At 40.1% G+C, this 26,701-nt stretch overlaps 1 long non-coding RNA gene across 6 annotated transcripts in view; it reads right to left on the bottom strand.

Moving 5' to 3' along the window:
* LOC138848879 (uncharacterized) overlaps positions 1–26,701 on the bottom strand; it is a 126,768-nt gene that overhangs the window by 81,355 nt on the left and 18,712 nt on the right. For 4 of the 6 annotated variants that reach the window (XR_016230886.1, XR_016230888.1, XR_016230887.1 and 1 more), the window contains one exon: positions 19,225–19,448. This is a non-coding gene — a long non-coding RNA (uncharacterized LOC138848879). Of the gene's footprint in view, positions 1–15,981; positions 18,255–19,224; positions 19,449–20,980; positions 21,272–26,701 lie in introns of those variants that run through there. The other 2 variants (XR_016230884.1, XR_016230885.1) reach the window with 2 other exon arrangements.

Raw genomic sequence — 26,701 nt, 5'->3', positions numbered from 1 at the left:
AACATTGAAATACGGCTCTCCATATTCAATATAATTTATAAACATGAATTCAGTAATCTACTAAAGTGGCTGTTTTAAAATTTTATTTCCCTTGAAAGTGATTGTGAAAGTGAAAGTGCCTAAAATTTTTACTTAGTGGCATCATAGTTAATTTTGCAACCACTAGTCTTCACAACTAAACTGATCCATCACTTTCTCCCCAAGTACAACTTACTCTGCTACTAAACAGGATCACAGAGTGATTACAAAAAATAAGCTACTCACTTCCAAGAAGGAAGTTACTTACAAAGTCATCTATTTGCAGAAGAATAATGGCCAAGGGAATAAGTGAAATTTTCAAATACCTCAACTGTGAGAAGGTATACAATGAATAGTCTACTGACTATACTTTTCTGAAAGTTACAGGAGTACATGGCTGGCACAGGCATGGTTTCTGTTTCCACACAATGCAGGAAAAATGAAGGAAGCACTGGGATCAGGCAACATTCTTGGCCCTGTTACGGAACTGTGGCAGGAATCCTCTTCTGATCCAGCTACCACAGGAGTTCAGCTATTTCTCTCTTGAAAACTCCAAGTCCCAGTAGCTTTGAATCCTTGCATTTCCTTTTAATTCTCCTCTCTTTCATCCCAGGCAGGACAGGAATTTTAACCTAAGGCTCAAAAAAATAAAAATCCAAAAACCCAAAAAACTCCCATCCTTCTGCCATATGGAATTGTCAGAAATACAAAAAAAGAAGTTTCCATTTGTCTACATCTCAAAATATTATCCTCACATAATTATTCAAATTGAAGTCTTATCTGTTGAAGCAAAGATAGCCTTTCCTGCCAATATTTTTGCCTTCCAGAGAAAAAAGATGTCATAGAATTGGGGAATGTTAACATCTACTTATATTGTAGGTGCTCTTAAAATTGTCTAGAGCTTTAAAAAAACATCATGTGAAGTCCATAGCATTGTTCTGGAGACATAAAAAGTGCTCAATAAATGAAAGACATTCTGCTTTATTATGATTTTAAAACTGGCTTTGCAAGTATTTTGAGTAGGATATGCCACCAAGGGAATGCAACCCAACTTTAAATCCAGCTCTGTTTACCTACTTCCCAAGGTGCCCTACCTGTGAAATCATCTTATTCTCAGACTTTGAAATCTCTTCAGCTGAACTGTCATTTCCTCCTTGACTTATCCATATAGTTAATTTATTCAAATGTTCAGTTGGTGGCAGACACTTTATAAACAAGGATAACATAATGAGCAAAGTAACACAAACCTGGTCATGTAGAACCAAGGTCTAGTGATCAAGATTGCTATTAACCAAATAATCACCCCAATGTGAAATTATTTGAGCTGGAAAAGAAAATTACAAAAGTGGATATTTGTCATGAAAATGAACTCTGGGGGCTTCCATAGCCTTGGCAGCTCATGACAAGAGCCTAGGGTGATTACTGAGGCCATAAACAAGAGTGTCAATTTGTTAAGTCAACAATAGGAGTCACTGTGCACTTACTCCTCAGGTAGGATCTCTGTCCTTAGTGTGCTGTACATTGTGATTTAATGCTATAACTAGTACTCAAACAGTATTTTTCACTTTATGTTTCTGTGTGGGAGCAAACTGTTGAAATCTTCACTTAATGTATGCTAAACTGATCTTCTGTATATAAAGAGAATCGAAAATGAATCTTGATGTGAATGGAAGGGGAGAGGGAGTGGGAAAGGGGAGGGTTGTGGGTGGGAGGGACGTTATGGGGGGGAAGCCATTGTAATCCATAAGCTGTACTTTGGAAATTTATATTCATTAAATAAAAGGATGGAAAAGGATAAAAAAAAAAAGAGAGAATGCAAAACTTAAAAAAAAAAAGAAAATGTATACCCCTTGATCTAAGGCCTCAAGCCTGTCCCAGACTCCTTCTTAAGATAATAACTAGGTGAGGACAGAGGAAATCATGCTCCAGAAAGTGAGAATGTACAAAAGCCCAGTGGTGGGAAAAACATGACAGAAACAATGGGTTGAAAGAAGGCTAGAAGAGAAAAAAGCACAGTGCAGGATCAAGGTTGGGACTTCAGGGATAGATGAGACCATGCAGATTCAGAGGCCTTCACATGAGATTCATAATGTGACTGGGGAGTGAAATCAGAGAAGCTACATGGTTGTGATATGGAGTGAAATTGCAGGGGAACAAGTGGACATGATTGACCTTGGAAGAGGAACTCAACTTTTCCATTAAAAGATACAGAGGTCTGAGATGTCTTCTCACAAGAGGAGTAGAACAGTGTTAGATCGAAATCATGGAATCTGAAAATGCCCAGAAAATGAAGTCAACATCACTGTGAAGAGACGACACATGAGAAAATGCAGGGCAGGGAGGTGTTCAGGATGACTATCAGATTTCTAGTGTGGGATCTAAACTATAGGGCATGGGAATTGTTAGGTTGAGAATCAGAATTTTTCAACAAGAGAGTAGTATAGGCAGTGCCTTTGTACTTGGGCTATTTGACTCGTATTTGCAAACAGTTACTACTCTGATGGCTAGAGGGTCATGGTTCTCTATATAAATATTCTTCTATTAGGAAAATTTAAAGCTTAGATTCACTTAGTTTCCTCTCCACGTCTTATGCTATTGTTCTATAATAGATGAGTGATTCGATCCATTTCACAGAATCATATAACATCAGTAACTTAAAGCATCTTAGGAAACCTCTTGTGACATTTTGAAAGAAGAAAACATTGAGACATTTCTATAAGTACTGGTAAATTCTTAATACACATTAGATATATTTTCTTTTACCAACATCAAAGAACAAATATATAGGAGCTATCCATTTTTTTTTGCAAGTTATGAACAGACAGGAATGGTCACAGTAGAAATTTATCACTCATCACTGAAATTCAAATGATTGTAGAGTAATAAGCCAATGTCCATCCCTATGCCTCTGACAACGTCTTTACTGGCTAAATTTCTGTTAGCATTTTATACTAAGAAACTCATACTTCTCAGAGGATGACACATAACATTAAGCTGTTAGAGAATGGTCAGCATGTGTAATTCCTTCACAAATATGCTAACAATTATCAAATAACTGAATATCAACATTACAACCACACAATATTATATATCCCATATATGTTCTTCACTTCACAGTAGTGTAATCCAAGGTAAGCCTCATCTCCCCAAATGTGCATTGTGCCTTTATGAGCATAGATGTGATAATTAAATTACTTATTTAGGAATTTCACTGAAAAGATTTGACATTTTTATGTTGTGGTGGAAACAACCTGAGTAATTTTTCTGCCTTGTGAAGACAAACCCACTATAAAAATCAAACATTCTGAGGCTGGTGCCAGCGTGCAGTAGGTTAATCCTCCACCTGCGGTGCCAGCATCCCAAATGGGCACTGGTTCTAGTCCCAGTTGTTCCTCTTCTGATCCAGCTCTCTGCTGTGGCCTAGGAAAGCAGTAGAAGATGGCCCAAGTCCTTGGACCCTTGAACCCACACGGGAGACCAGGAAGAGGCACCTGGCTCCTGGCTTGGGATCGGCACAGCTCTGGCCATTGCAGCCACTGGGGAGTGAACCAGCGGATGGAAGACCTCTCTCTCTGTCTCTCCCTCTCACTGTTACAGACTCTGCCTCTCAAATGAATAAATAAAATCTTAAAAAAAACCCTAACCAAACGTTCTTTCTCTGCTTTCAATGGAGCAGTTTCTATTTTCCCATGTAAAGAGTGTTTCCATCTTTCTCATGTGTATGTAAAATAAGGGAATCATAAATACTGATAATTCTGTCAATGAAATCTTTACAAGTAGGACACATTAACTCTTGGCTGGTGGCAATTTAGAAGACAAGTCAGGGGCGGGTGTTGTGCCATAGCATATTGGGTTAAGCTGCCCCTTTGGATGCCTGCATACCATATTAGAATGCTACTTTAAGTCCTGGCAACACTGCTTCTGATCCGGCTCCCTACTAACATCCCTGGGAAGCAGTGCATGATGACTGAAGTACTTGAGTTTCTGCCACACACCTGGGAGACCTAACAGAGGTCCTGGCTTCTGATTTTTGCCTGACCCAACCCTAGCTGTTGAGGCCATTTGGGAGTAAATCAATGCATAGAAAACCTTTGTTTTTTTCCATGCCCCCCTACACCAACCTCTTTCACTTTGCCTTTCAAATAAATACATCTTAAATAACACAAGTCATTTGTTTACTTAAACAAAATGAAATCACTAGAACAGTTCTCTTGGCACAATTTGTGTTGTTATCCCTGGGATGTTCTGCTGAAGTGGACTTATTTTGTAGAGCAATTTATGATGCAGGTTATCAGTATTGCTGAAAGTTTCAAATATAATTTCTCATTCTTAGGCCAGGGTCCTTTACATTGTTTAAAAAGCAATGCCAGCATTTTGGCATAGAAGGATAAACCTCCGCCTGCAATGCTGCCATCCCACATGGGTGCCATTTTGAGTCCCAGATGCTCCACTTCTGATCCAGCTCCCTGCTAATATATCTGAGAAAGTAGCAGAGGATGGCCCAAGTATTTGGGTTCCTGCACTCATGTGGGAGACCTAGAAAAATCTTCTGGCTCCTGGCTTTGGATTGGTCCAGCTCCGGCTATTGTGGCCATTGCGGAGTGAACCACCGGATCAAAGATTTCTTTCTCCATCTCTCTCTCTGGCTTTCAAATAAACATTTTTTAAAAAAGGCAATGTAGGAGAAGCTCCAAGATGGCAGAATATGGAGGGAGCACACTGACAGTCAGGGAAAAGATAGTTTAATAAAAGTGGAGATACTGTAGTTTCAGGGAAGAGTTAGGGAAAAAACTGCAGAGGAAACTCTTCTGGAACTAGTGGGACATGGTGGATTTAGGTGGAAGGCACAGGTGCCCATGGCTCGGGACCCCAGCCACCGAGTATATGCACCAGTGCTGGAAAGGGAGGTGAGGTGAAACCACAATAACTCGAGACACTGGCAGAAAAGCAGCAGGAAGAGTCTAGAGGGAATGAGGCTTGAAGCCCCATGGGAGAATGTTCACCAGCCTAACTAGAGGAGAGGAAAAAAAATAAAAGGGACCAGTATGGACACGATTCTCTCTCTCCACTCATCTTACAAAGGCAGGGAAAGCAATACGGCAGGTGCCATTTTGGACATACAAAGCAGCTGCGCCAGCTCAGGGTTGTGCCTGCCCTTAGCCAAGCAGAAAAACCTGACTCTGGTGGAGAGAAATAACAGGAGGTTAAGACCTAGTGAATGTGTGGAGCTTATGAACTGGGACTGTGGAAAAAAAACAGGGTGTGTGGGAGAACTCATGTTGTGGCTGAGATGTGAGTAGTCTCAGTGGGAGATGCCACAAACTGGGTAACATTAGCAACCCGGTGGTAGACACTGCAGGGTATTCTGAGCTTACACTGAGGACTGCACAGATCCTTTGTGTGGTCCTTGGGACAGAGCAGACGAATATTACACCCACTGGGGCTAGCGCTCAGGCACTGACTGCCATCAAGGAAAAGAGCTCAGCTGAGCAGAATTACTTCCCTTCTGAAAAGAGAGAGAGAGAGAGAGAGAGAGAGAGAGAGAGAGAAGATTTACCACACCAAACCTGGGTGTGTCACCTCTGGCACACCCTTAACTCTGAAGAACTGAACAGAGCTCTCTGGCCACACCCACCACAAGCCTCTAGAGATTCACCAAAAGCAGACAGTGCACTCAATCTAGAGTCATAGTATAATGACAAAAGCCACCACAGCGAGGGGAAAAAAAGAACAACCAAAGAATATCTCAACGAAGCCAAAGAACAAATGCAGAAACCAAGGAAACAAGAACAAGAAAGACATTATGATGCCCCCAAATGAACATGACACTCCAATACAAGATTATGAAGATGATACGATAGAAGAAATGCAAGACACAGATTTCAAAAAAAATTGTAAGAACATTTAGAAGTTATCGAAAACAAATTAATGAACTACAGAAATCCATACTGGACAGGACAGAAAAATCTCTCTTGTGAAAATGAAATCTTAAGGAGGAATCAAAATGAAATTAGAAATTTAGTAGAACATGAAATTGTGATATTGAAATCAAAATGAAATGAAGAATTCAATAGAACAAATGACAAATGCATTTGAGAGCCTTAAAAACAGATTCAGTGAGACAGAAGACAGAATGGAATAGCAGACTTAGAAGACAGAGCACAGGAAAGTATACAGTCAAACCAAAGAAAAGAAGAGGAAATTAGAAATCTAAAAAATATTGTTGGGAATCTACAGAATACTATTAAAAAACCCAACATTCGAGTTCTAGGAGTTCCTGAAGGCATGGAGAGAGAGAAAGGATTAGAAGGCCTATTTAATGAGATACTAGCAGAAAACTTCCCGGGTTTGGAGAAGGACAGAAGGACAGAGACATCCAAGTACAGGAAGCACATAAAAACCCCAATAAACATGACCAAAAGAGAACCTCACAACAACACGTTGCAATCAAACTCACCACAGTGAAACACAAAGAAAAGATTCTAAAATGTGAAGAGAGAAATGTCAGATTACTCTCAGAGGATCTCCAATTAGATTCACAGCAGACTTCTCATCAGAAATCCTACAAGCTAGGAGGGAATGGCAAGACATAGCCCAGGTACTAAGAGAAAAAAACTGCCATCCCAAAATATTATATCGTGCAAAGCTCTCATTTGTGAATGAAGGTGAAATAAAGACCTTCCATAGCAAGCAGAAATTGAAAGAATTTGTCACCACTCATCCAGCCCTGCAAAAGATGCTTAAAGATGTGTTACAGACAGAAACATAAAAAGACGGTCATCAATATCAAAGAAGGTAAAGGAAGAAAACCTCCCAGTAAAAGATGACAGGAAGTTCCAAGCATATATTAGAAATATCTTTGGGAAAATGGCAGGGCAAAGTCACCACTTATCAATAATCACATTGAATGTTAACGGCCTCAACTCTCCAGTTAAAAGACACAGATTGGCTGAATGGATTAAAAACCAAAACCCATCTATTTGCTGCTTACAAGAAACGCATCATTCCAACAAAGATGCATACAGACTGAAAGTGAAAGGCTGGAAAAAGATATTCCATGCCAACAGAAACCAAAAAAGCTGGCGTAGCTATCTTAATATCAGACAAAGTAAACTTTAACACAAAAATTATTAAGAGAGACAAAGAGGGGCACTATATAATGAGTAAGGGATCAATTCAACAGGAAGATATAACGATTATCAATGTATATGCACCTAATTACAGGGCACTGGTTTATTTAAAAGATATGTTAAGGGACTTAAAGGGAGACTTAGACTCCAATACAATATTACTGGGGGACTTCAATACTCCACTTTCAGAAATAGACAGATCAACTAGACAGAAGATCAACAAGGAAACAGCAGATTTAATCCACACTATAGCCCAAATGGATCTAACAGATATCTACAGAACTTTCAATCCTACACTTAAAGAATTTACATTCTTTTCAGCAGTACATGGAACCTACTCGAGGACTGACCACATACTAGGCCATAAAGCAGGTCAGCAAATTCAAAAGAATTGGAATCATACCATGGAGCTTCTCAGACCACAGTGAAATGAAGTTGGACATTAGCAACTCAGGAATCCCTAGAGCACATGCAAACACATGGAGACTGAGCAACATGCTCCTGAATGAACACTCGGTCATAGAAGAAATCAAAAGAGAATTCAAAAAACTTTCTGGAAGCAAATGAGGATAACAGCACAACATATCAAAACTTATGGGATACAGCAAAAGCAGTGTTAACAGGAAAGTTTATAGCAATAGGTGCCTACATCAAGAAATTGGAAAGGCACCAAATAAATGAGCTTTCAATGCATCTCAAGGATCTAGGAAAAACTGCAGCAAACCAGACCCAAAACTAGTAGAAGAGAAATAACTAGAGAAGAAATCAACAGAATTGAATCCAAAAAACATTACAAAAGATCAGCCAAATGAAAAGCTGTTTTTTGGAAAAAATAAACAAAATTGACACCCCATTGGCCCAAATAACTAAACAAAGAAAAGACACAAATCAATAAAATCAGAGATGAAAAAGGGAATGTAACAAGACACCACAGAAATAAAAAGAGTCATCAGAATTTACTACAAAGAGTTACATGCCAGCAAACTGGGAAATCTACTATCAATGGATAGATTCCTGAACACATGCAACCTACCTAAATTGTACCATGAAGACAAAGAAAACCTTAACAGACCCATAACTGAGACAGAAATTGAATCAGTAATAAAGGCCCTCCCAACAAAGGAAAGCCCAGGACCAGATGGATTCACTGCTGAATTCTACAAGGCACTTAAAGAAGAACTAGCTCCATTTCTTCTCAAACTATTCAGAACAATCGAAACAGAGGGAATCCTCCCAAATTCTTTCTATGAAGCCAGAATCACCTTAATCTCTAAGCCTAAAAAAGATGCAGCATTGAAAGAAAATTATAGACCAATTTCCCTGATGAACATTGACACAGAAACCCTCAATAAAATTGTGGCCAATAGAATGCAACAACACATCAGAAAGATCATCCAACCAGAGCAAGTGGGATTTATCCCTGGTATGCAGGGATGTTTCCGTGTTCACAAAGGAATCACTGTGATACACCACATTAACAGACTGCAGAAGAAAAACCATATGATTATCTCAATAGATGCACAGAAAGCATGTGATAAAATACAACACCCTTTCATGATGAAAACTCTAAGCAAACTGGGTATAGAAGGAACATTCCTCAATATATTCAAAGCAATTTATGAAAAACCCACGGCCAGCATCCTATTGAATGGGGAAAAGTTGGAAGCATTTCCACTGAGATCTGGTACCAGACAGGGATGCCCACTCTTACCACTGCTGTTCAATATAGTTCTGGAAGTTTTAGCCAGAGCCATCAGGCAAGAAAAACAAATTAAAGGGATACAAATTGGGAAGGAAGAAGTCAAACTATCCTTCTTTGAGGATGATATGATTCTTTATTTAGAGGACCCAAAGAACTCTACTAAGAGACTATTGGAACTCATAGAAGACTTTGGCAAAGTAGCAGGATATAAAACTAATGCACAAAACTCAACAGCCTTTGTATACACAGGCAATGCCATGGCTGAGAAAGAACTAGCAAGATCAATCCCATTCACAATAGCCACAAAAACAATCAAATACCTTGGAATAAACTTAACCAAGGACGTTAAAGATCTCTATAATGAGAATTACAAAATCTTAAAGAAAGAAATAGAAGAGGATACCAACAAATGGAAAAATCTTCCATGCTCATGGATTGGAAGAATCAATATCATCAAAATGTCCATTCTTCCAAAAGCAATTTATACATTCAATGCAATACCAATCAAAATACCAAAGACTTCTCAGATATGGAAAAAATGATGCAAAATTTATATGGAGATATAGGAGATCTGGAATAGCAAAAGCAATCTTGTACAACAAAAACAAAGCCGGAGGCATAACAATACCAGATTTCAGCAATACTACAGGGCAGTTGTAATCAAAACAGCATGGTACTGGTACAGAAACAGATGGATAGACCAATGGAACAGAATAGAAACACCAGAAATCAACCCAAACATGGACAGCCAACTTATATTTGATCAAGGATCTAAAACCAATTCCTGGAGCAAGGATAGTCTATTCAATAAATGGTGCTGGGAAAACTGGATTTCCATGTGCAGAAACATGAAGCAAGACCCCTATCTTACAGCTTTCACAAAAATCCACTCAACATGGATTAAAGATCTAAATCTGTGACCTGACTGCATCAAATTATTAGAGAACATTGGAGAAATCCTGCAAGATATAGGCACAGGCAAAGACTTCTTGGAAAAGACCCTGGAGGCACATGCAGTCAAAGCCAAAATTAACAATTGGGATTACACCAAATTGAGAAGACTCTACACTGCCAAAGAAACAGTCAGGAAAGTGAAGAGGCAACCAACAGAATGGGAAAAAATATTTGCAAACCATGCAACAAATAAAGGATTAGTAACCTGAATCTACAAAGAGATCAAGAAATTCCACAACAACAAAACAACAACCCACTTAAGAGATGGGTCAAGGACCTCAATAGACATTTTTCAAAAGAGGAAATACAAATGACCAACAGGCACATGAAAAAATGTTCAAGGTCGCTAGCAATCAGGGAAATGCAAATCAAAACCACAATGAGGTTTCACCTTACCCAGGTTACAATGGCTCACATACAGAAATCTACCAACAACAGATGCTGGTGAGGATGTGGGGGGAAAGGGACACTAACCCACTGTTGCTGAGAATGCGAACTTATAAAACCGCTAGGAAATCAGTTTGCAGATTGCTCAGAAACCTGAATATAGCCCTACCATACAACCCAGCCATCCCACTCCTTGGAATTTACCCAAAGGAATTTAAATTTGCAAATGAAAGAACTTTCTGCACATCAATGTTTATTGCAGCTCAATTCACAATAGCTAAGACCTGGAATCAACCTAAATGCCCAGCAACAGTAGACTGGAAAAAGAAATTATGGGATATGTACTCTATAGAATACTATACAGCAGCAAAAAAGGCAATGAAATCTTGTCATTTGCAACAAAATGGAGGAATCTGGAAAACACCATGCTGATTGAATTAAGCCAGTCCCAAATAACAAATATCATATGTTCTCCCTGATAGGTGACAAGTAACTGAGCACCAAAAAGGAAACCTATTGAAGTGAAATGACACTATGAGAAACAATGACTTGATCAGCCCTTGTTCTGACTGTGGAGGAATAACTTAATACTTTATCCCTTTTCGTATTTTCTGTGGTTCTACTTAATACTATTGATTGAACTCTGTAATGAACACACAATTATTTAAATTAAAATTTAAGTTTAAATTTAAGTTTTATTTAATTTAATTTAAGTTTTAATTAAGTTTAAATTTAACTGAAAAGTGATCCTTGTTAAATATAAGATTGGGAATAAAAGAGGGAGGAGATGTACAGTTCGGCACTTGCTCAATCAGACTTGCCCCAAATGGTAGAGTTAGGTATGTGCCAGGGGATTCCAATTCAATCCCATCAAGGTGGCATGTACCAATGCCATCTCACTAGTCAAAGTGATCAGTTTCAGTTCATAATTGATCCTAATGATAGGACTGAGAGTCAAATGGATCACATAAACAAGACTAGTGTCTGCTAATACTAACTGATAGAATTAAAAAGAAAGAACAATCCAACATGAGAAGTGGGATACACAGCAGACTCATAGAATGGCAGATGTCTTAAAGAGCGTTATGGCCTCAGAATCAGCCCTTCAGGCCTTTGGATCTGGCTAAAAAGCCCATGAGAGTATTTCAGGTATGGAAAGCCAAGACACTGGCAAAAAAAAAAAAAATAAAATGACCTAAATGAAAGATCTCTGTGAGTGAAATCCCAGCAGATAGAATGGGCCATCAAAGAAGGAGGTACATTTCTCTGAAGGGAGGAGAGAACTTTCACTTTGACTATGACTTTGTCTAAATAAGATCAGAATTGGAAAACGCAAAAGGCTTCCATAGCCTTGGCCACTCATGACAAGAGACTAGAGTGATTACTGTCGCCATAAATAAGAGCATCAATTGTTAAATCAACAACAGGAATTTCTGTGTACTTACTCCTCATGTAGGATCTCTGTCCTTAATGTGTTGTACTATGTGAATTAACAGTATAACTAGTACTCAAAAGGTACTTTATACTTTGTGTTTCTTTGTGGCTGCAAACTGTTGAAATCTTTACTTTGCATATACTAAATTGATCTTCTGCATATAAAGATAATTGAAAATGAATCTTGATGTGAATGGGATGGGAGAGAAAGCGGGAGATGGGATGGTTCCGGGTGGGAGGGAGGTTATGTGGGGGAAAAAGCCACTGTAATCCAAAAGCTGTACTTTGGAAATTTTTGTTTATGAAATAAAAGTTTAAAAAAGAGAAAAAAAAAGGAAAAACAAGAAAGATTATACAGAACCAGGTTAGCAAAAAAGTGGTATGTATTCAAGACTGCATGATAAGACATGGAGGTTCATTATAACATTCTTCCTTCTTCTGTGTTAGAAACTTTGCATAATAAAAATCAAAAGGACAAAAACAATCATAAATAAATATTATTTATTGGCCAGAAAAAAAAGAGGAATGCAGTAGAGTTCTGTGTTAATATGAATGAAAATGGAAAGGTCAGTACTGGCTAGTTTGTAAAATTATAAGGCAGTTTCTCTTTTTGGACATAAACTCCAAATAGTTACAAATGTAGTACAGGAGATTAATCCAATAATAATGCATAATTAATTATATTCTGATTAGATTTGAAAAAATGCAGTATTTCAGAAGTTTTTAATATAATTTGTCACAATAACTTCAATTCAAAATGCTTACGATACTTCTTCAACATTATAGAAGTATTTGATAAAAATTGGACATTCAAGTTTGACTTAAATAGGCAATCAATTAAGTCATTTATTCTTGACACTATGCTATATAAATATAAATTGACACATAGTTTAGATACAGATATGGATTGCAGATTTAGAAATGCTGCAATGATATTTTCTATCACCACTCTTGTTTAACACTGCTTTGTAAGTAAGACCCAATTAGAGATAACTGGGATAATGGGTAAAATTATCATTGCTTATCAAATAGCATGTGACGAGAAAACTAAACTGTATTAACTGAACACTTCTTTTTACAAAAGTGCAGTCTCTTGGAGGTTGCAATTTATATTGTCATCCTCTACCAAAAATTAAATGAGTTTGAAAACTGCATTTACAGTAGCACTAGGGAAAGATTAGGAATAAAAATATATTTTGAACAAGAAATGCACAAAATTCATAGAACTACATTTTAAAACTGTCTTGTGGAATATAAAATGTGAATAATTTAAAAGGCAACATACTAGGACCAGCATTGTGGTGTAACAAACAAGGCCACCATCTGTGACACTGGCAGCTCATGGGGTACTGGTTCAAATGCCAGCTGCTCCACTTCCAATACAGCTACGTGCCCATTTGCCTGAGAAAGCAGCAGAGGATAGCCCAATCCTTGGGCCCCTGCACACAGATGGGATACCTGGAAGAGGTACCTGGCTCCTGGCTTCAGCTTGGCCCAGCCCTGGCCATTGCAGCCATTTGGGGAGTGAAGCAGCAGATCCAAGATCTGTCTTATTTTCTGTCTCTCCATCTCTAACTCTTTCAAATAATAAAATAATTTTTTCAAAAAAAGGGCAGTGTGTTGTTCCTGTTAAGAAAGTCCCCAAAAGATAAAATTCTAAATTTCCCTCAATTACTATTTGAAATGTAATCTTGTATCAATTAACTTGAAATATAAGCTTTAAAATTGTTGTTTAAAATGTTATGATTTACAATGCTCATAGACTTTACTTTTTATTTATTGTTTAAAATTTATTTTTAAGGAATACAAATTTCACAAGTACAACTTTAGGAATACAGTTATTCTTCCCACCATACCTGCTCTCCCATCCACACTCCCACCCCAGTCTCCTCTCCCATTCCCAGTCTCATTCTCCATTGACATTCATTTTTAATTAACTCTGTACACAGAAGACCAACCCTATTCTAAGTACAGATTTCAAAAATTTGTACACACACAAACACACAATCTGTTTGAGAACTAGTTTTATAGTTAACTCTCATAATACAACTCATTGAGGACAGAGGTCCTGCGTGGGGAGTTAGTGCACAGTGACTCCTGTTGTCAATTTAATAACACTCTTTTGTATGACATCTGTGACCACCTGAGGCTCTTGACATGAGCTGTCTAGGCCATGGAAGCCTTCTGAGTTCACAAACTCTGTCAGTATCTGGACAAGGCCATAAGCAAAGTAGAAGTTCTCTCCTCCCTTTGAAGAAAAGTACATCCTTCTTTGAGGGACACTTATTTTCACTAGGATCTCACTCACAGAGATCCTTCTTGTAGAACTTTTTTTTGCCACAGTGACTTGGCTTTCCACACCTGAAATGCTCTCATAGGCTTTTCAGTTAGACCAGTAAGCCTTAATGGCTGATTCTGATGCCAGAGTGTTACTTAAAGCAATTGTTATCCTATGAGTCTGCAGTGTGTTCACTGCTTCCCATGTTGGAACATTCTCTGCTTTGTAATTCTATCTACTATAATCATCCCACACTTGATCCTATTTATATGATCACTTTAACACTTAATCCTATCTATATGTGCACTTTAACACTTAATATGATCACTTTAACAATTAAGATGGCAATTTTACCACCAAACTTAATGAGATTTATAGCCCCTTGACAAGTTTTTAAACTGTACCCTTAGAAGTAAGTCTGTAGGAATGTATGCAGAACTATACAGCTTTACAACTAGACTTTTAAAAAAATTAAAAAAATCAAAGAAAGAAATGGAAGAGGAGGAGAACAGGAGGAAAAGGAGAAGGAAGAGAGGAAAGATGAGCAAATTCTTAAAAATTCTACCAGTTAGATACTGGTACAAGATTAGACAGAATAATCATAGAAGAGGGGAAAATAGGGATTTAAAGTAGGTCAACATGGGTACAGATTTTAGCATAAGACACAAATCACTTCCTTTAAGCAGTAGAATTGATGGTTGTTCAATGGTGTTAGAAAACTTCATGCAACATCATGAAAAAATGTAGTTACTCTGTCATACTTTTTTTTTTTTTTTTGGACAGGCAGAGTGGATAGTGAGAGAGACAGACAGAGAGAAAGGTCTTCCATTTGCCATTGGTTCACCCTCCAATGCCGTCGCGGCCGGCGCACCACGCTGATCTGAAGGCAGGAGCCAGGTGCTTCTCCTGGTCTCCCATGGGGTGCAGGGCCCAAGCACTTGGGCCATAGCAGAGAGCTGGCCTGGAAGGGGAGCAACCGGGACAGAATCCGGCACCCCGCCCAGGACTAGAACCTGGTGTGCCAGCGCCGCAAGGCAGAGGATTAGCCTATTGAGCCATGGCGCCAGCCAAATTAATAATCTTAATAATTATTAAAGCACTAATGAAGGGGCCACCTGAGACAAAAGCAAAAAATGTTTGATAATGGGAGGTAAGGGAACCAAGACCTTCCAGCAATAATGCCCAAGAGGACTTTATGTAGATGTTCTTGATCTATTCACTTCCAAATACTGGTCACTAGTGACATGAGCCCATCGAGCATTTGAAATATGCCTGATGTGACTTTGGACTTAAAAGTTTAATTTTTATTTAATTTGTATCAGGCATTTGATGTGGTAGTTAAGATGTCACTTGGATGTGCCTAGTTTCAATCCCCTGTTCCACTCTGGACTCCAGCTTCCTGCTGATCTATGGCAGGTAGTGGCTCTAGCAGCTTGGTCCCTGCCACCTATATAATAGACCTGTGTTGAATTCTGGGTTCCTGACTTTGGTCTGGCCCAGTCCTTGGTACTGTATTTGGGGAGTGAACAAGATCGATTTCTGTGTGTTCTCTCTCTCTCATCTTTCAAATACATAAAAATTTTTAAAAGAATTCATATTAATTTAAATTCAGAGGACACACACGGATAGTATGGTATTGAGCAGCACAGTTAAGGGCCTCAACATAATAAAATACAGGGTTATAAGAAAGAGTTCTTCTCATATTAAATGGAACTAACATAGAAACCTGAGTAGCTCTGTTGCAACACTGGGTGGAAAAAGCAAAGCAAATACCAGATTGGATATATATTACTCATTGGTGATGGGAATCTTAAGTCATTACACTAAAAGAGACCAATTTCATGGCTTAAATTTAAAAGAGCTAAACTACCAGATATTAATTCCATTATTAGGAAGAGAGAGAGAGAGAGAGAGAGAGAGAGTGTGTGTGTGTGTGTGTGTAGTCAATAAAGGATGAAATTTTCAATCATTCAGTCACTGGCCAAATCTAGAAATAGTAGTATTTAATATTCATAGTTGAATTTAAAATAATGCTAATGAAAGAATACAAATACAATTAGAAATTCCAAACGCAATATGGGAGAAATAATTTTTATTATAAATTATTTAAAATTATAAGTAAATAATTAAATTATATTATTATATATTATATTAATATATCGTATAGTAATTATAAATTAAATAATTATAAATCATTTATTATTATAAATTATTATTATTATAAATGGAAACCAGTGATTAATGATAAAGTATGAAAGAAGAAACATTTAATATTGATCAAAAGGTCAGGTATCACAGGCCATCTTGTTACATATCAAGCACTGGAAAATAACTGTCAATATCCCAGCAATTTTCAGTAAGTATCAATAAAGTAAGATTTTGGCACCCAAACACTGACTTGAGCTCTAGTTTCGAGAACTTTCTATTTAACTTTAGCTTCCAGTATTTTTAGTATCAAATGCCATCAATTCTGTTCTATCAGCATTTTCAGGAAAGTCACAAGTTTGGGAATACTGCCCACGATCAGCATATGCCCCATGGCTTATATACCATCCATTCCTCCAGAACTGCATTATAAACTGTTAACAATAAAATGACAACAGTAACTATCAGCTTGTAAATGTTTATATTTCTCTCACATGCAATACTGTATGGGCCATTTACTAGTTTTAATATGTATCCACAGGATTAATACTCAAATGGAGTATAATGTGGAAAGTGCAGAACTAAAGAAATAAGTCTATCTGAAAGCAAAAGCACACATTTTTTAGGATTTAAAAATATTACACCTAGAATGCCAACAACTAAGAAAGAAATGTGGAAAGGTGTCTAAGTAGCCATGATTTCAACAATATAAAATCATTAGACAGGGACCAAACACATAATTGTCTCTTGGCAATATTACCTAAGTTTGCAACTTTTTTCTGTCCAAATGACAATGAGCTATACAATCACTTACTTCCCTCAGTTCTACTATAGAAAGGCATGATTCTGTGGTAAACAACAAACCTTCCCTTTCTAAAGCTTTCATTGGCAATTAACCAAGATATTGTTTTCCTTTGCTGACTCAATTATACAGTTCCATGTACACTTAGCAACTCACGTCACAGATGCTACAGAGCATGCAATTTAAAATTATCAAAGGTTTCACGGCAAAAATCATTCAAGTTCACACAATTTATTTATTTATTTATTTTTTTTTTTTTTTTTTTTTTGACAGGCAGAGTGGACAGTGAGAGAGAGAGAGACAGAGAGAAAGGTCTTCCTTTGCCGTTGGTTCACCCTCCAATGGCCGCCGCGGTTGGCGCGCTGCGGCCAGCGCACCGCGCTGATCCGATGGCAGGAGCCAGGAGCCAGGTGCTTTTCCTGGTCTCCCATGGGGTGCAGGGCCCAAGCACCTGGGCCATCCTCCACTGCACTCCCTGGCCACAGCAGAGGGCTGGCCTGGAAGAGGGGCAACCGGGACAGAATCCGGAGCCCCTACCGGGACTAGAACCCGGTGTGCCAGCGCCGCTAGGCGGAGGATTAGCCTAGTGAGCCGCGGCGCCGGCCACAAGTTCACACAATTTAAATGTTCAGTAACTCTCAAGGTTTAGTCTAATGTTATTAGGCAAACTCAATTCATTCTTTTTTTGGTAATAAAACTAGCCACATTAGTGAGCCCAAGAGTATGCAGAATAAAAGGACCAGAAGAATTCTATCTTTTTAGAAAGAAACTTTGCTAATTAGTGAAATTAAGAATTAGATTTTGTCTACTGCTGAATGTTGAATTTGTCAAAAACAATTTATATTTAACCGCCATATCAAATTGCTTAAATTAAGTGAAATCATGCACTTGTCAAATAGTTCAAAGAAAACTGCTTTGCCTCAAAGATACTGAGGAGGAGTCAACTAGTTGAATTTAATGAAAACAGAAAAAGAACAAACTGCTGTCCTGAACAGTCAGTGTATGTGGTAACCATATTTCCTCTTCATTGAGTGACAGTCCTGCAGTGCTTCCTAGATCCTTGGAATCTATTTGCAGTCTGTACTGTGTGCTGATTTGCGGTGTCAAAGCCACTAAAAGAAAACATTTTCTCCATATCTTCAAACATGTCATCAAACTCCACCTCTGAAAGAAAACTCCTGGAAACGATGCCTTTGTCTGTTGGAACCATCTGGCGTGTCTGGAAGTGATTTTCAAAATGCTTCTTGGACTGAGTGCTTTGGTTTTGACCAAGAAACAAAACTACAGTATTTAAATAAGTAATCAAAACTGAAGTTAAATGATTGCTCAAAAGGGCTTCCACTACCTCTCTGTCCTTTACAGTGTGTCCAACTGTATCACACTCTTTTTGCCTATTAGCATCTGCTAAAAAAGAAAAAAATGCTTTAGTACCAAAAATATTCAAAATTACATATATTCAAACCTCTTCAGATAAGTGAATTCAAGTCCATCAGGAAGGATTTCACATCATAAATAAAAGCAAAACTCTACATACATAAGGATATTAAAATGTAAGTTATAAGTTGGGGACTTTGTCTTGTTGTCTGCTGTATTATCAACAGTTAAAAAAAAAAAAACAGTTAACTCAATGCCACCTGTAGTTAAATACCCAACAAATATTTTGCTAAATAAATGCTAGCGTTGCTGTATATATTGCTATGTATGTGGGCAACAATTAGAATTCTTCAATCTTTGTATCATTTGTATAAAATCATTACTTCTCTTGAAAAACTAAATCATCAAATATAAACAATTACTAGAATTTCAGATGTTTTATTTCCTTACTAGCTAAAGTAAGTATTTAATTCCAGCTCCTTACTCAGTTACCTACACCCATCAATTACTGAATGCTCTGACAAGCAGTTGGCTTTAGAACTCGTTTCAAGTGAAAATCTGTTGCATACTTTTCCTTCACAGACAAATGCAGCTGTGAAATGCAGCTCAAATGAATAAAAAGTAACAAGGTATTTGAGCCTATTTTAATCATTTTATATTTAATCTACATACTTAGTGTAATATTGTGTTTCATCTATTATTTGACAAGGATTTGGGGTATGTAAAATTCCTTTCACATACAAAAAGCAATTTTTAAAATAATAGAACAAAATAACACATTTTCAACAATTTTAGATCTGTATGTCAATAAAACTATTAACTATCATGCATTCACTCAGGCATCTAATTTATGTTATATTAAAAAGAAAGTCCAGAGAATCTCATTATATGTAAATACCACGTGCTCTCCATCTCCACAAAACCTTCAAATACAGGCACTTCTTAGCTATCATTCTTATTACTACCTAATGCCTATGAGACCTCCGAGTCATTTACTTACCTTCTGCAATCTCTCTGAATTTTGCTTCAGCATCAGGACACTTTTGTCAGGGTGGAACTTCATGGCCATTTTGTAAAAGGCCTTCTTGATTTGGCGCTCTGATGCTGACTCTGGCACACCTAATATATCATAGTAGCTTTTCTGAGGCCAGAGTTAGTTCTGTTATCATCAAAATACAGACTGCAAAGATGAAAACTGACTGGGGAGTAGCCATCTCTACTATCCTAAAAAAGAAAAGAAAAAATTGGTTTCCCACAGAGCTTATCTTAATACTTGTTCCTTTAAAAAAAAGAATCTTCAGAATACATAGTAAAATAATGTAGTATTAAAAAATTAAGCTTAGTATCTTGTACCCATTCCTGTTACTTCAGTTATATAGGCTTTGCAACTCTGAAATCCACCTAATCTTGGAGCAATCTGAATTTAGCCAAGTTGAGCAAACTCTCGTGGCTTTGCCTTGTCACTAACACTCTGGCCATACGTGAAGAAGGCATGGCATTTTGATATCTAATTTATCAAATTTTTATCAGTGAATATTGAAGATGCATCATATGCAAAAATTATTGATAAAAAGGTAAAAGACCTAAACATTTTAAAGGGTTTCAGTCTTCAAGATGTCACTTTCTGAGGGGGTAATAATATATTTAATTATCAAGGTAAATAACCCAAAATGTCTAAATGAGTAATCTTTACTCCCCCCACCCCAAAGAGCAACACTCCAGTCTTCACTCTAGCAGGGAAACTAAGCACTACAAGCAGAGAATCTAAACAGCCTAATACAGATACTGACAATACGCTGCAACACGTTTCCTCCAAATGTTTAACAAAGATGCAGGGTTAAGCAAGTTCCGTTCAAACGTTGTAATGAATAAAATTTAAGATTTCTGCTAAGGCTGTCAGGAAAAAAAAAATTTGAAACTCGAGTATTTTAGGATAAGTTTTTGTTTTGTTTTGTGTTTTATTTTCAAACTTCTCAGAGGTTAAAATACTGCCCTTACCTTGAAGCCACTCAAGGCGTTTTACCTTACATCTCAGGGTCCTATATCTACCCAACGACTTACAAGTCAAAGCGAAGTGGCTGTTTTTTGAACGACGATTGTGCCACCAGAGCCCTTCCCTAATAACCTATGACGGCATAACAAGGCTGAAGAAAAGGCACTCTGGTTAGTGGGAAACTGCCTGTCTGCCTCTCCTGGGGACTCTTCGGAGCTCGATTAGCAGGTGGATTCCTTTTCACCAGAGTTACTCATGGTCACGGGGACGGAGTACAACCCCGGGTGTAAAGAACACAAATGGAGCTTGGCCGGCGGCCGGCCGGATGGGCGGAATAACACCAACACACAGGGGCACCTTGATGGTTTGGGAAGCGGTGTTCCGCCTTTTGCGGCGGGGAGCCCAAGGCGCCTTACACCGGATGTCTCCCCCTGGGACAGATCGTCCAGCCAAGCGGCCCGGGCCTGGCTCGGCGACCCCACATTCACCCCAAGGGGACCGACACCCGCCCAGTCCGTCCAGGCGCTGGCGCCGGGGCTGCCCCGATGCCCTAGAAAGCTGGCCAGCGGCGCAGAGCCCCAACACAAAACGTACTATTCTGTGCTTCGGCCATCTCCTTTCTCTGCCTCCTGTCAAGAACACGCAAGCCGAAGCCCTGGGCAGCCACCAAAGGCCCAGTCTCCTCACCAAAAAACAGGCCAGGATCCCGGGGACGCTCCAATCCCCCCTTCCAACGCGACCCGGCCTCGTCCCTCAGCCGCACCTTCCGATGGCTGCTGCTCTTCCACAGAGCGGAGGCGCAGGCGAAGCTGAGGACCAGCTCCCTTCGCCTTTGGGGCCCAGGCCCTCACCGCGGCCTCCCGGGGCTGGCACACTCCCCATGCCGCGGGCACCCGGGCCTCGCGCTCCCTCAGCAGGCGCGGGGCGTCCTCTCCACCCGCTCCTCTCCGCGGGCAGCCGTTACTGGTGCCACCACCTCTTGAGAGGACCTGCGCGAAACGCTTCCTCATTGGCTTCTGCCTACCCACCTGACCCGTGCGCGCTACCGCACGTGGAAAACTGTTGTTGCCCATCAGGTTGTGCGACAAGGGGCGGTGCTGAACCCTCAGGGAAGTGAGTCGACCTTAGCAGCGACTTTCACCTGACAGCGTCTCCGCGCAGGTGCAGTGGCTCCGCAGGCCTGGCCTGCAGGGGCTCCCTCGCCTTAGTCTGGGAGTCCTGGGCCTGCCCCCTCGGCCATCCGCCTGGCCTCCCGGGTTCTCGATCAGCCGATGCCGCGCTACTGCACTGCGGTTTGCTGCCAGAATCGCTGAGGTCAGAACGATAAAGACCAGAAGCTGAGTTTTTACCCGTTGGTTGTCCTGGGAGCAGCGGGCGTCAGCTTCGCCTTGGGGCCAAGTCCTGTTCTTCGATGTTTAGTCTGTCAGGAAATCCCTGGTGCCTGACTTCGCATCATATCCAGGGTCTGACCGCTTCTCACCCCCACCCCTGACAGTTCTCTCCTGGGTCAGACCATCGTCCTCTATTGCCAGCTGCTGTTCTCTCCACTTCTAGCCTTATTAATATGTCTTACTCTCATCCTAGCGAACAGAAGATCCCTTGGAAATGAAAACTGGATCACATCACTCTCAGTAACCTCTGTTCCTTTTAGAGTAAAAGCAAGATTTTCATCAGAAAAAAAAAAAAATGCCACGAGACACTCCACTCCACTCTATGGCCCCTCCACCTCTCAGGCCTCATCTTTCATTGTTCATCTCGCTCAACTCTGTGGCATCCTCTTTGCCTGTGACCTCATTTTCCTAGATCTACTTGTGCCTTCTTCTGTCAACTCTTTCGTGTCTTTCCTCTTAATGTTACCTATCCAGCTCACCCGATTTAAATTGCAGCTTCCCACTTCCTACTCCTGATTCTCTTTAGCTTATTGTAGTTTTTCCCCCTATCCTACTGACTGCTTTTCAACTGTCTCCCATTAATAGGAATTTAGGCTTCTGGGGCCCACACTGTGGCACAGTGGGTTAAGCTGCCACTTGCAATGCCTGCATCCCATATCACAGTTAGGTTGGAGTCTTGGGTGTTGGGTTCCTGATCCAGCTCTCTACTGATGCATCCGGGAAAGCAGCAGCAGATGAGTCAAGTGCTTGGGCTTCTGCACCTATGTGAGAGACATGGATGGAGTTCCTGGCTCCTGGCTTCAGCCTGGCCCAGGCCCTGCCATTGTGGCCACTTCGGGAGTGAACCATTGGATGGAGGGCCTCTCTCTCTCTCTCTGCCTCTTCTCTCTGTGTAACTCTGACTTTCAAATAAGTTTAAAAACAAAAGATGGAAAGGAGTTATGTGCTTCGAGTGTTCAGTGATCACAATGTTAGCCATGTGCTGCTTGCTGTTTAGTTCTGGACGTACCTGTCTTCTTAGCCACTGCACCCTCTTGAAAATTTGAATTCAGGTTTTAAAATGTTAAGTGCATCAGTGTCATCCTTGTACAGTAGACAACTGAAAAACGCCTTCCTCAAAAACGAAGACAATAGCAGTTCAACTCAGTTGCCCTAAAGCAAACCAGGCATGCACGATCAAGGCAGAGAGAGAGCGAGCGAGCAAGAGAGCACTGTGCTTTGCTCTCCCCAGTCCTGGAAAGGGGATGTTGGGACTTCCTTAGTAGTTGCACTTCTCCCTGACATCTGAACTTCTCTGTTCAGAGTGCTTGCAGATCATGCACACCATCCACAGTTTACTGAACTGTCTCAGTATGGAGACCCACTCACGATTTCTCAGTAAGTTTGGTGGAACCAGACAGGCCAATGGGACGATTCTGTGTCCTGGTGTAACTGCCATTTGTGTCTTACTGTGTAACCTTGAATTTGGATCCATTAGGGGGAGAGTATATGTCTTGAGTATATGTAAGAACTGTAATGGCAGAGGCAGTCAATTGAAGCAGCAGAGTTGTCTGGATGTCTGTCTGGATCTTGACAGCCTCATGCTGTACAATGTGAAGATAACGGACATACCACAGATTTAAACTAGGAAGCCCATCTGACCCGCCACAAGTAAAACTCACTGATTGGTGTGTCACCTCTTTGGGGGTCAGATTCCCAGATCTCATAGTTGTGGAGGAGGAATTTGGGGGGTTAGAATTGCATAGAGCCCTTAAATCTCCATATGTAGATGGAGAAAACAAGTGTTTGGAAATATATACAAAATAAACATTGGTAAAATAAGACTTAAAACAGCTTTTGTGAAAGGTAGCAACAGTTGGAGAGAGAGGGTCAAAGAGACAGACAGATCTTTCATCCACTGGTTCACTACCCAGATGCCTGCAACAACTTGGGCTGGGCCAGACAGAAGCTGGAATCCAGGAACTCCTTCTGAGTCTCCCATGTGGGTGGCAGGGACACGAACACTTGAGCCACTATCTGCTGCCTCCCAGGGTGCACATTAGCAGGAAGCTGGATCAGAAAAAGAGGCAGGACTCAAACCCAGATCGTCCAATAGAGGATGAGCATCCTAAGCTGTGGCCTAACCACCATGCCCAGCCAAAACTTTATCTTTTAATATTTCACTTCTGTTCTTCTTTTTCATAAACATCATATTTCCTTATCATTTTAATATTCTGGCATAGTGGTTTTAACCTTTTGGATGATTGTTTATAGGATATTATAAAAGCTATAGTGCCTCACCCTAGACAACTTCTTGAGTGCACACACTTGCAAAATATTTCTGTGACATTGGTGGAAGGTGTGGGATGGTTTATGAACTTTGCCAAACATTAATATCCTAAGGCATTCATTAAATGTAATGAATTAACTTATCATATATGCACTGGCTATGTGTCACCTTTGAGAGAACTGAAAAAGTAGTCATGGAAATTATTTTCTCTCAGCTTAATGCTTTTTTAATCTTTTATTTATTTTTTAAAGATTTATGTATTTGAAAGAGTTATAGAGAGGAGGAGGTGTAAGAGAGAAAGAGAGAGGTAGGGAGAGAGAGAGAGAACACTGCCATCTACTGGTTCACTCCCCAGATGGCCACAATGACAGGGGCTGGGCCATGCTGAAGCCAAGAGCCAGGAACTTCCTCCGGCTCTCTCATGTAGGTGCAAGGGCCCAAGTACTTGGGCCATCTTTTACTGCTTTCCCAGGCACATTAGCTGGAACCTGGGTGGGAAGTGGAGCAGCCAGGTCTCAAACTGGTGTGTATGTGGGGTGCCAATGTTGCAGGCACAGGCTTAAGCTGCTGTACCACATGCTGGCCCCTGCAGCTGAATTCTTTCAGCATTAAGTGAAATCTTGGTGGGAAAAGGCTGTATATGTATATGAATATAGTATATGTGCTAGTCACAATGTAAATGTATATATGGTATATAATTCATATATATTATTTGTATGAATAAGTAATTTATATACACTTGCTAATGCATACTTAATATAGATTCATAATATATATGAAGGGGGTATGTATGCTAAGTTTAAAGTCATTGCTGCTCAAAAATAATATACAAATTTGAGTTCTAATAATTGTATGTGTTTAAGGGCAAGCATTTGGTGCAGCAGTTAGGGCACTGGTTGGCACAGCCATATCCCATATCAGAGTGCCTGGGTTGGAGTCCTGGCTCCACTTCTGATTGCAGCTTCGCACTAATGTACACTATTGGAGGCAGCAGGGGATGGCACAAACACTTAAGTCCCTGTCACCCACATGGGAGACCCAAATTGAGTTCTAGGCTCCTAGTTTTAGCCTGACCCTGCAATGACTGTTGTGGGCATTTGGGGAGTAAGCCATAAGATGGGGGATCTCTGTCTCTCTGATCTTTCAAAGAAAATGAAACACATAGCAATTAAAATTTTCTCAATAATCTGTTTCTGGTATGTTCTTTCCCCTGATACTTTCTTGTTGGAATGAATCTTGTTTGGTTCCACTGAGCCCACTATTTACCAGGCACCTTGGAGAACCATGCGTACAAGCTATAGATAATATTACTTACATTCAGTTTTTAAAATCAGGAACAATACTGTAAACCCCAGAGATATAAGCTGTGAACATTGAAAATGATGTGTTTTACACTGTGTGCAGGGTCCCTTTCTTCTCCCACGCTTCGGTGTTTTCCTGCCTGGCAGGTGACATGCCTTTCTACTAGTGATGACTTGGTGCACTGTGGTTGTCAGTCAGAGATGCCAGCTGTGTGTATGCCTCCATTTCTCCTGGGATCCAGGCAGCCACAATAAGCATTGGATGTTTCTTGGTGGATGCTGAAATGGCTGCCATCCATTTGTCTCACCTGGAATGCTATGGGGGGGGGCACAAATGCAGTTTCCAGCTCACTCCCTTTATTTTTTAAAAACTTATTCTTAAGGTAGAGTTACAAAGAGGGAGAGAGACAGAGACAGACAGACAGACCTTCCATCTGCTGGTTCACTCCCCAGATGGCCGCAACAGCTGGGGTTGAGCCAGGCTGAAGCCAGGAGCTTCCTGGGTTTCCCATGTGGGTGCAGGGGCCCAAGAACTTAGGCCAGCATCCGCTGCATTGCCAGTCGTGTTAGCAGGGAGCTGGATCAGAAGTGGAGCATCTGGGACTGAACTGGAACCCACAAGGATGCTGGCACAGCAGGTGGCAGCTTTACCCGCTAAGACACAGTGCGGGCCCCAGTTCATTCCTTTTCACTGGCTTACTGTTGCTCCACTCCTCATAAACTTTTTTTTTAAAACTTTTATTTAGTAAATATAAGTTTCCAAAGTACAGTTTATGGATTACAATGGCTTCCCCCCCCCATAACTTCCCTCTCACCCGCAACCCTCCCATCTCTGCTCCTTCTCCCATTCCATTCACATCAAGATTCATTTTCAATTATCTTCATATACAGAAGATCGATTTAGTATATATTAAGTAAAGATTTCATCAGTTTGCACCCACACAGAACATAAAGTGTAAAATACTGTTTCAGTACTAGTTATAGCATTAATTCACATTGGACAACACATTAAGGACAGAGATCCCCACATGAGGAGTAAGTACACATTGACTCCTGTTGTTGACTTAACAATTTGACACTCTTGTTTATGGCATCAGAAATCTCCCTAGGCTCTAGTCATGAGTTTCCAAGGCTATGGAAGCCTCTTGAGTTCGATGACTTCGATCTTATTTAGACAAGGCCATGGTCAAAGTGGAAGTTCTCTCCTCCCTTCAGAGAAAGGTACCTCCTTCTTTGATGGCCCATTCTTTCTACTGGGATCTCACTCGTGGAGATCTTTCATTTAGGTCCTCTTTTTTTGCCAGAGTGTTTTGGCTTTCCATGCCTAAACTACTCTCATGGGCTCTTCAGCCAGATCCAAATGTCTTAAGGGCTGATTCTGAGGCCAGAGTGATGTTTAGGACATCTGCCATTCTATGAGTCTGCTGTGTGTCTTGCTTCCCATGTTGGATTGTTCTATCCCTTTTTTATTCCATCAGTATTAGCAGACACTAGTCTTGTTTATGTGATTCCTTTGACTCTTA

The sequence above is a fragment of the Oryctolagus cuniculus genome, chromosome 3 (genome assembly GCF_051225735.1).
Source record: "Oryctolagus cuniculus isolate XC-2025 breed Fujian yellow rabbit chromosome 3, ASM5122573v1, whole genome shotgun sequence".
Taxonomy (NCBI): domain Eukaryota; kingdom Metazoa; phylum Chordata; class Mammalia; order Lagomorpha; family Leporidae; genus Oryctolagus; species Oryctolagus cuniculus.
Note: the sequence above shows the minus strand (reverse complement) of the source record. Positions and strands in the feature narration are given on the sequence as shown.